Genomic DNA, 11,821 nt, shown 5'->3' with positions numbered 1-11,821 from the left:
GTAAGTTTAAATTTATTATAAGATAGGGATGAGTTAATGATTAATGTAAAGTTAAGGGAAAGACCACAGGATAGTGTGAGATCCGATAACCAATTTATTATACACACATAATTCGAACTACTCACAACATTCTCAATTAAAATGGCCTGTCACAAGTAAATACTTCTAGCAAAACTTTAAAGAGGGTTCCAGCGTTCAGACTGTGGCAGAAATTATCAGTCAAGTCGGCGTGTGACATCACCACCCGGCATGTAACGTCACCACCCCTTGAGAAAGCCGCCAGAGGAGGCGGAGAAACGTGTTGAGGCTATGAATGCTTGGACACTGAGTGACGTTTTCGAGAGGAGGTGCGTTACTGACAGTGTGGTGAAGGAGACCGGGTGGTGACATCACACGCCGACTTGACTGATAATTTTTGCCACAGTCTGAACACTGGAACCCTCTTCAAAGTTTTGCTACAAGTATTTACTTGTGACAGGCCGTTTTAATTGAGAATTTTGTGAGTAGTTCGAATTATGTGTGTATAATAAATTGGTTATCGGATCTCACACTATCCTGTAGTCTTTTCCTTTGCGCTCTAGATCCTGTTGATACTTTGCCAGCTGTTGAACAAACAGCCAACCCTCTGTGAGCTGCATCTTTAAGGCTGCTGGATTTGAGTGTGCTTCACAAAACTCTTAAGGAAACATCTATAATTTATCCCACATTGGACTCATTGTACTTAATGGACTGACTGAAAATACCAAAGTAAGACTGTTATAGTGTTTCTGTGTGTATTTCCATTACTAACAGTAGATTGATTTATTATATCTCTCATACAAAAAGAGAATTTTAGCGCTTCTGTTTGTTTGTGATTTTTGTAAAGTTAAAGGGTTGTTAGGTTTAGGTGTTAATAGGTTAATTTAGTTTATGTCGATGTGGGGGGCTGGCGGTTTAGGGGTTAATAGGTTTAGTAAGTGGTAGTGATGTGGGAGGCCAGGGGTTTAGGGGTTAATACATTTATTTAGTTGCGATGGGCTCCGGGAGTGGAGGGATAGGGGTTAATACATTTATTTAGTTGTGGCGGTGTCGGGGAGTGGCGGAATAGGGGTTAATAAGTGTATTAGAGTTGCGGTGGGCTCCGGGAGCAGCGGGATAGGGGTTAATAACTTTATTTAGTTGCGGCGGGGTCCGGGAGCGGCGGGATAGGGGTTAAACAGTTTAGTATAGTGGCGGTGTTTAGTGACAGTATATAAATAAAGCTGGTAAAAAGCCGAATAGCAGCGAGATCGATGACTGTTTGTTAACAACAGTCCGCTGCTCATCGCCCCGTACTTGGTGCGCAGCTTTTTGACAGCTTTTTATATAAATATGGAAAGCGTATTCAGGTCTGCGGCCGCGATACTAGGCAATGTCAGGCGAGCGTATTGGTGCAGTCGAATGCAAGAAAGTTGATGGCTTGATAAGTAGGCCTCTTAGAAAGGGGTTAAAGTATACCCCCACTTGGATTTTCCATCCCTTAGGGGAATTATGACACATTTTCAGGTTTTCCTTGCCCTCTGGATATCAGATCTTTTGTCTTTTCCTGTTGATCTTAGTGCACTTAGCAGATGTGGATTTTTTCTGTGGTTTTGGGGATTACAATGATGAAGGTAAGGAAGCCGAAGTTGGTAAGGGTGAGATGTCTAGATCTAGCAGCTTGCAAACTTCTGGCATTTTGTCTATTTCTTTGATAGTTATACGTTTAGTGTCTTTCCTTATATTATATAAAGGGCAAATGGAAAGTCCTATTTATATTGTATTTGGTGTTTATGTAGTAGTGCTGTCAAGGTTTTCAGGGAGCTTCTCCATTGAAGTGTTCTCAAACATAGGTCTTGGAAGAATTGAATAACATTCCCTTGAAACTTGAAAGTGGGATTGTTACTTGCAGCTTGCAGAAATAGGGTCATTTTTATTATTATATCTCTGAGTGAGTCTTCCGCACACCCTGTGATATGGATTAAAAACTGAGATAGGTAGATGTGAAGTTCTTTGTTGGAGGTGGTTTCTGGAAGTTCTTTCAATCTGATGTTATTTCTCCTGCTCCTGTTCTCCAAATCCAGAGTTCCGATTCTGCGGTCTAAATCTGTAATGTCTGTTCTGCTTTCTAACAAGCTATTTGTAACTGCTGTATGCATAGAGTCTATTTTATCCCATCATTTTTTCAAAATTGGAGGAAATATCCTGCTTAGAGACCAGGGAATGCAAGTCAGCTTTTGACACAGGTGATTGGTCATCCTCTGGGAGTATTGCATCAGAATCTGGCTCAACATCTCCTTCCTCCTCCAGTTAAGCAATATTTGCAATCTTAGAGGCTTGTGTGGCTTTTAAAATAAAAGTGGACATGGCAGTGAATTTGAAAGTTTATTCCCTTTTGAGGACTTTCTGGCAGACATGCCTTTATTCCTCATGTTCCAATGATTACAGCTTGCTAATCAGGATGGAGCTTTTATTTTTGTTAGAAGCAGTAGATCTTAAAGGAATCCTGGGAGTGGTCTGACTAGGACCAGAATAAATGTGACATGAGATGCTCCCGATATCGCCACCACTATACTAAAGTTATTAACCCCTATTCCGCCACACCCCAACATCGCCGCAACTATATTAAAGTTATTAACCCCTATTCCGCCGCTCCCGATACCGCCACCACCTAAATAAAGCTATTAACCCTTAAACCTCTAGCCTCCCACATCACTACCACTAAATAAACCTATTAACCCCTAAACTGCTAGCCCCCCACATCACAACAACCTAAATTAAACTATTAACCCCTAACCGTAAAGTAACCCTAGCCCTAACACCCCCTAACTTTAACATAATTAAAATAGAGCTAAATTAAACTTACAATTATTAACTAAATACACCTATTAACCCCTAAACCACCAGCCCCCCACATCGCAACAACCTAAATTAAACTATATTAACCCCTAAACCTAACGTAACTCTAACCCTAAACCTAACCCTAACAACCCCTAACTTTAACATAATTAAATTAGATCTAAATTAAATTTACAATTATTTATTAAATAATACGTATTTAAAACTAAATTCATACTTAACTGTGAAATAAAACCTAAGATAGCTACAATATAACTAATAGTTACATTGTAGTTAGCTTAGGTTTTATTTTTATTTCACAGGTAAGTTTGTATTTATTTTAACTAGGTAGACTAGTTAGTAAATAGTTATTAACTATTTACTAACTACCTAGCTAAAATAAATACAAACTTACCTGTGTAATAAAACCTAACCTGCCTTACACTAAAACCTAACATTACCAAAAATAAAAAAGCCTACCATTACAAAAAATAAAAAAACCTACCATTACAAAAACACACACAAAATTATCCAAAAAATAGAGATTATTCCTATTCTATTACCCTTTAAAAAATTTTTTTTTAAAAAACACCCCAAAATAAAAAAGCCTAATCTAGAATAAACTACCAATGGCCTTTAAAAGGGCCTTTTGTGGCTCTAGAGATCCGGTGGGAGGAGCACAGGTGTAAGGTCAGGTAGGCACCTGCTCCACGTCTCCTAAACAAGCTATTGGCAGAGGGAAAACGTGCCAAACACCCAAGACCCTGGGCAGCTTGTTAAAGCAAACTACGCTCTCCTAACAGTGTTAAGACATCACACTGATTCCACATTAGTAAAGGGTAACCGGATTGCAGATTAAGCCATAACCCTGATAAAAAAAGAGGTTTAAATTACAGGCTCTTATCTGCACAATGTTCCTGGGAAAGAGGAAATTTACCTTGTAAAGTTAAAATCTTAAACAAAACTGTATGGGACGCAGTGAAACAAGAGCAGGCTGAAAACAACATTTTAACTCTGAGCCTTTCAGTCCTCTTATCACCATATCAGCATACCGACACCGGCAAAACAAAAGCAGAGGAACACGCTGTCGCAAGGATTTAGCCCTCAAACAAAATCCTGCTCGACTCACCTGGAGCCTGTCTGGACATAGACGGGTACCTGGATTTGAACGCAGGTGGCTGGCCGTGGGCTGACTGGAGCGGAGGGCTGGTGGCAAAGGCTGGGAGTCACGGCTGCCAGTTTTTCCTTGACACATCGGAGCTGGCTGTGCCCCATCCCCGGGTGGCCTGGATCCATCGGACGAGGGGGAGTGGCGGTGATAGCTACATTCAACTCGAAGGCACCGACAGCTGCACGCAAGTATCTCTGCGGACGGATACTCCTGGAAGGTAAAGAGAGATGCAGGTACAAACCCTAAGATACTTACTCTAGTGGACCCCTCTCAGATTCCTGATTGGACCTACAATAAAGCAACACTCATACGTTACAAGGACCTACCCGGTGTGGGCTATTTAACCATTATATCTTAGCTAACTATAAAAATTGTCTGTTTATCATATGGAATTGTGCATACAAACCTGATCCTGTTATTTGATTTTATATAGAGTTGCATTAAGAGAACTGTTATAGGTCTATATAACTGATGCCTACTGTGTAATCAAATACAGGAGGAAAGGAGAAGGAAAGGGGAAGGAGAGAAAAAACTTTAAGGGACAGAGAACTGTAAAAAGAAGTATTTAATTAAGTGTTTCTTGGATTATTTCACAGAATTTGTTAGCTAGACATATAAATCTCATACTCTGTTTAGAAAAGTTATATTTAACTGGCTTTAGCCAGTGATAAAAAGGTACAATATCAATTAGAAAAGAGTTCTTGGAGCTGAGATACCTGACTTGCTGAAAGAAAAAGAAAGGCTAACACAATAACTGGTTCCTAGAATTGATCAAGTAAAGGGGGAAAAAGAGACAGAATAAGGGAAAGATTGTAGGTAAAGTATAAGAAAGAAAGCAAGATAAGGAGCATTCAAATCACTCACGAGTATACACTTATATAATTATTTTTGACACACACCCTTCCCCCCCCCACAATACACACTCCCTTTTTTTTTTTTTTTTTCTCTCTTCTTCTTCTTTTTCCCCACACCTCAGGCACATTTCACATGGATAATTTTTTTTCCACAAACACCAAAACTCCCCCCACCAATATGGCTGGGATGGCAAAGAGAAAAAAGGAATAAAACCACGGTAGAGACCACAGTAGACACCCACTCCACTAGCCCGAATGCTCCACAGACAAGCGAATCAATAAACTTACAAGCACTAGTCACAAGCATTTCAGAGGCCCTGACACCAAAATTTGACCTCCTAAGGGACAAAATTAAACAGGATATAAACATACTCACAGCAGAAATTCGTCAGTTCTCAAATAGATTAACAGAAGCAGAACAAAGAATTTCAGACTTAGAAGACAACACAATAAGCTATAAGACTAAGATAGATATAATGAGTTCCAAGCTTATAAAAGTACAGACAAAGTTAGAAGACTTAGAGAACCACGCTAGACGCAATAACTTCAGAGTAATAGGGGTGCCCGAACAGAAGCAATATGAAGACCTTGATAAATTGTTAACTATAACATTGCCACAATTGTTACAAATCCCACAAATACACCCGAGGATAGTGCTCAAGAGAGCCCATAGATTAGGCAAAAACCAGACAGAGAGGATGCCAGACCCAGACCAATTATTGCCAAAGTGCTTAATTACCAAGACAAGCTATTAATATTACAATATTTTAAAAAGAACCAGCCTATAATCTTAGGGGGGCGCTAAAATCATGTTATTTCAGGATTTCTCAGCAGAGACCTCTATCAAAAGAAGGGAATTGGCCCCACTATGCACTAAGCTGATAAACCAGGGACACCGTGCTACTATCACATACCCAGCAAGACTGAGAATAACAGTTAACAATGAGACACACTTTTTTGACTCCGCAAGAGAAGCAGAGAGATTTGTTACCCAGCAGCTTATGACAGAACAAGATAGAGCTTTAACGTAATGTTTATTTAAATTTACAACAATTAAACAAGGTTTCAGGCTATGGCTAGTCTCACAAACTCTATCAGAAGGGCCCTGATAAGGCTAAAAATTCTGAATTATGTTAGCAATTTCATACAGGAGGGGAATTTTAAGATTTTTTTTTTTATTATTATTTATATATATATATATACTATCATTTACTTTGTTAGATGATTGAAACAATAAAGGGTTTTAAGGTGGCTTCCTGGAATATTGGGGGTTTAACATCATCTATTAAACGTAAAACTATAATCACTCACTTAAAAAAATACACACAGATATCGCCTTCATACAGGAAACTCATTTAAAAATAGAAGAAGTTTCCAAATTAAAAAGTTCCTGGATTAAAGAAGTCCTTGCTTCACCTAGCAGTCAACACAAGGGAGGAGTGGCAATATTGCTGGGGAAAAAGTTAAAATACCAAATTAATCATATAAAAGTAGATTCAGAGGGGAGGTTCCTGATGGCAAAAATTAAAATAGACACAATATTATACACATTATGTAATATCTATGCTCCCAATGTCTTCAGTTCTTCCTTTTGGGATACTCTCCAAGCTAATATAATGAATTATGCAGAGGGATTCTTAATAATAGGAGGCGATTTTAACATGTCAACCCAATACCCTCTAGACAGATTAAGACATAAAAGCTCCTCTCTTAGAACCAAAAGGGACAATCTAGAATCTAAAATGTTTTTAAAGCTTTCACAGAACCTCAGGGTTAGGGATATATGGAGAACACAGAATCCAGACTCCAGAAACTTTACTTGTTTATCTAAAGCTCGTAAGTCACTTTCAAGGATTGATTTATTCCTTATAGATGAAAGACTATGTAAATTAAGACCAACTGCAAGAATCCTCCCTATTAGCATCTCAGATCATGCTCCAATCTCTTTAGAATTCCATCCCCCTAATAACACTCCAAAATATTCCAGATTTTTTTTTCCAAATTACCTAGCAGCAGATCTTAAATTTAAGAATTGGCTTAACACCAAATTTCAAGAATATATCTCTTTTAATAAAGAATATATAAATCGCCCTATTATCCTTTGGGAAACTGCAAAAGCAGTACTAAGAGGAGAGATCTTAGCCTATAGTATAAGCAGAACAAAGAAGCTCAAAATAAGGGAAAAAGAAATGCTGAAATCCATATCTAACTCATACAATTCCTATCTTTTAGAAAAAACGCCTTAAAATTGGGCACGATATACACAAGCATTGAAAGTGATGGATTCCTTTTTACTATATAAGACCACCCAGAGAGATCTAAAATTCCAATCCAGATTATATAGATATGGAAGTAAAACAGGAAAACTCCTTGCTAATTTAGTAAAAAGAGAGAAACAATCCCCAATTATTGAATTATTAAAGAAAGAAGGTAGAACCATAACAATACCAGATGAACTTTTACAACATTTTACTGAATATTATCAAGACTTATATTCTTTAAAGCTCTCGAATTCTACTGAACAAGAAAACTTTTGGGGAAAAATCTCATTTGAAACCTTGCCCTCAGATCTGATCGACCCTCTTAACTCTCCTATATCGGAAATTGAAATATCTAGGGCAATTCAAGACCTTGCTTCTAATAAAGCTCCAGGCCCGGACGGGCTTCCTAATGAATTTTATAAAATGCTTTCCCCAACACTATTACCATATCTATCTTCCGTATACAATGATATCTATATAAAGAATAACACCCCACCACCGAGTTTCACGGCCTCATATACTACCTTAATACTCAAACCAGGCAAGGAGCCGGATAAGAAAGAATCTTATAGGCCTATAGCATTGTTAAATGTAGATTATAAAATAATGACATCTATTTTAGCCTCAAGGTTACAAATATTGCTTCCTAAAGTCATCCATAAAGACCAGGCAGGGTTCATGTTTAAACGAAATTCATCAGCCAAGATAAGGGAACTTTTTCTTACTATAGATTACCATACAGCCAAAGAAGAGATGGAGAGGGGCAAAGAGAGGGGCACCCCTGATTCTGCAATTATATCGATTGACACGGAGAAAGCTTTCGATTCTGTCCATTTTGACCATCTGTTATACTCTCTTCAACAATTTGGCTTCTACGGAAATTTTCTCAATATTGTCCATAATTTATATAAAAAAGCTTCTACTAAACTATTAGTCAATGGACTAATCTCCCCAGATATCTTTCTTAAAAAAGGAACCCGCCAGGGGTGACCTCTCTCTCCCCTGCTCTTTAATATCTCTATTGAGCCATTAGCCATATTTATTAGGCAACACCTTAATGGTATTAAAGTTGGCAAGAAAGAAATGAGAATCGCACTTTATGCAGATGATATTTTAATATATATCTCAAACACCTCTATGAACATTCCTAAATTAGTCTCTATTATTGAGAAATTTGGTTCATTCTCGGGCTATAGGGTAAACACCTTAAAAACTGAACTATTATGGATTAAACAAACTAAAGATTCCCTATTAAACATTCCTTTTAGAGTAGTGACCAACTCTTTCAGATACTTGGGTATTACAATCTCATCTAACCCAAATGAATGGTATAATCTTAACATCCCTCCAGTTTTGAATAAAATTAAAGATAATTTGAAAAATTGGCAAACCCTTCCGCTTTCACTGTCGGGTCGCATTGCTCTTTTTAAAATGGTAAGCCTTCCTAAAATATTATATATCTTACAAAATACACCTCTGATTCTTAAAGGAAAAGATATTTTAACATTTAATATTGCATTAAGACAATTCATCTGGCAAGACAAAAAGCCCAGAATTTCCCTATCTAAATTATCTCTTCCTAGAAAGTATGCGGGACTAGCCCTTCCCGATATTAAGGTATATAATAACACATATCAGATCCGTCTGATTTTGGATTGGCTTTCCCAAAGAAACTATGTGACTGATAATGAACTTGAGAAAAATGCAATACTTCCATATGATCCAGTGGCAGTTATCCACTGCATTCCCAGCTCTGTACCTAAAGAGGTGAAAAAAATGAGCTCTATGCTTAATCCACTTAAGGCATGGTGGAAAGTGTGTAAACTGTTAAATATAGAATATAAAGTGTCCAAAATTATGCCATTAACAGGAAACCCACAATTTCAAGCCGGAATCCAATCACCTCTTTTTCAAAGATGGGAAGCTCAGGGTCTTAGTAAAATCTCTCAGTTACTTGACTTCAACAGGAAATGTATAAAAACTTTTGGTTCCTTAAGGGAGGAATTCAATATTCCACACAAGGAGTTTTTTGCCTACCTGCAAGCAAGGCATTTTGCCTTAAGTTTAGTACATACATTGGGATGGAACTGGACACTTGGGGCCATAGAAAAATGGCTAATATTAGCTAAAAATGGTATCATGTCTATCTCTTCTAGTTATCTAGATCTAATATCTCTAAAAGGAGACCTGAACCTGGAAAATATATCCACTAAGTGGGCAACGGTACTCCCGCAAAATTGCGGAGACATTGGAATAATTCAATTCTCTATATCTGAGGTCTCAAGAATCACTCTTTCATCTACATGGAGAGAGACCCATGTAAAATTGTTATTGATGACTTTCTTTACTCCCGAGAAGGGTTTTAAATGTGGGAGCCCTGACTTCACGAGTTGTCCTAGATGTTCTTTACCCTTGGCAAATTTGATACATATGATGTGGGAATGCCCAATTATTCAACAATTTTGGTTAAAAATACAATATTGGCTTGGGGCAATAGGAGCCTCTCCTCCGACTCTATCACCATTACATATAATATATCTCTGGAAGGATCCGCAGGAGCGGCTCATAAATACCAAGATTGTAAATTTAGTCATTCTAGCAGTAAGATATTTAATCCTTAAAAAATGGAAGAACAGGACTCCCCCCAGTTTACAAAAAGTCAAAAATTGTCTTAAAAAACAGTGTATCCTTGAGCAGATAGATACGGACCTAAATAATGAAAATAGCGTAATACGATTCTTTAGAAAATGGTCAATATTTATCAAATCTTTTCCCCCAAGTGAAATTGAATATCTAATCTATCCGTTCAGAAATACAGAGTTGGTTCTGTTAGGGATATGGTAATATGTGGAGGAAGGAGAAAAAGTAAGGGAAAAGATAAGAAATTTATATATTATTTTTTTTTTTTTTAAATTATTATTTTTCCCCCCTTGTTATATCTCGCTTTGGTTTTCCCTTCCTTCTCAGAGAAGGGGGAAGAGGACACATAAGAAAGGAAAAAAAAAAAAAGAACAATAATAAAAGTGGAAGCAGAAAGGGGAAGGGGGGAAAAGAGAGAGAGGGAAGAGGAGGAGTAAGGGAGAGAAGAAGGAGAAGGAAGGGAAGGGAAAGGAAGACAAGGGAAAAGGAAAGGGAAAGAGGAAGGGAAGGAAGGAGAAAAAAAAAAAATTCCAACGGAAAATCACAAAGAATAGGAAATATTAGTTGAGAAAAATTTCTTCTCTTGGTTCTTATTTCAATTTATCTAGTAGCAAACTAGATATATAATGTTTACCTGATTTTGTATTGATACTTTATGCTTATTTCTGCCTTGTAATTTCTTTGTTGTTATTGGTTTTTCCTCCTCTTTTCTATTGTACATATAAATATGTTGGAAATTAATAAAAAATATAGTCAGAAAAAAAAGGGCCTTTTGTAGGGCATTGCCCTGAGTTAAACAGCTCTTTTGCTCAAAACAAAAATACAAACACCCCCTAACACTATACAAACCTCCCACACCCCAAAATACCAAGGGTCCTTAAAAGGGCCTTTTGGGGGGCCCTTAAAAGGGCATTTAAACAGTTAAACCTGAGTTAAACAGCTCTTTTGCTCCAAACAAAAATACAAACACCCCGTAGCATTATACAAACCCCCACCCCCCAAACTACCAAGGGCCCTTAAAAGGACCTTTTGGGGGACACTTAAAAGGGCCTTTTGTAGGGCATTGCCTTAATTAAACAGCTCTTTTGCTAAAAAAAAAACACCCCCTAAAAATATACATTACACAAAATAACAAAAAAAATTATCAAAAATAAAAAAAATCATTCCTATTGTAATACCCATAAAAACAAACAAAAAAAAAAAAACCCTAATCTAGAATAAACTACCAATGGCCCTTAAAAGGGCCTTTTGTAGGGCATTGCCCTAAAGATATCAGCTCTTTTTCTGAAAAAAATAAATCAAATACAAATACCCACTAACATTACAAACCCCCACTCCCCAAACCCACAAAATGAAGATGACTATCTAAAAAACCTAAGCTACACATTGCCCTGAAAAGGGCATTTGTATGGGAATTTCCATTAAAAGGGCATTTATCTCTTTTACTGCCCAGACCCTAAACTAAAAAAACACACACCCAAAAAACGCTTAAAAAAGCCTAACATTAACCCCCTGACGATCCACTTTTCCACACAGTTTTTTAAGTCCTGCTTGAACGATCTTCATACCAGAGTTGAAGTGCTGATCCTAAATAGAATGAGATTTGCTTAAATCCTATTGGCTGATTGGAAGAGCCAATAGGATTTTAGCAGCTCTCATTCTATTGACTGATTCACATTTTTCAGCCAATAGGAATGCAAGGGACGCCATCTTGAATCGCGTCCCTTGCATTGAAGATTTAGTATACGACAGCGACCGTATGAAGAGGATGCTCCGCGCTTGATGTCTTCAGGATGGACCCGCTCTGCACCTCCGGGATCAAAATAGAAGATGCCGCCTGGATGAAGATTGAAGAGGCCGCCTGGATGAAGACTGCTCGCCACTTGGATAAGGACTTCGCCGCCGGGATGAAGATTGAAGAGGCCACCTGGATTAAGACTTCTCGCCACCTGGATAAGTACTTCAACTCCGGGATGAAGATCGTTCAATCGGGACTTCAAAAACTGTAAGTGGATCATCAGGGAGTTAGTGTTAGACTTTTTTAAGGGTTTATTGCGTTG

This window comes from Bombina bombina, chromosome 1 (genome assembly GCF_027579735.1).
Source record: "Bombina bombina isolate aBomBom1 chromosome 1, aBomBom1.pri, whole genome shotgun sequence".
Classification (NCBI taxonomy): Eukaryota; Metazoa; Chordata; class Amphibia; order Anura; family Bombinatoridae; genus Bombina; species Bombina bombina.
Note: the sequence above shows the minus strand (reverse complement) of the source record.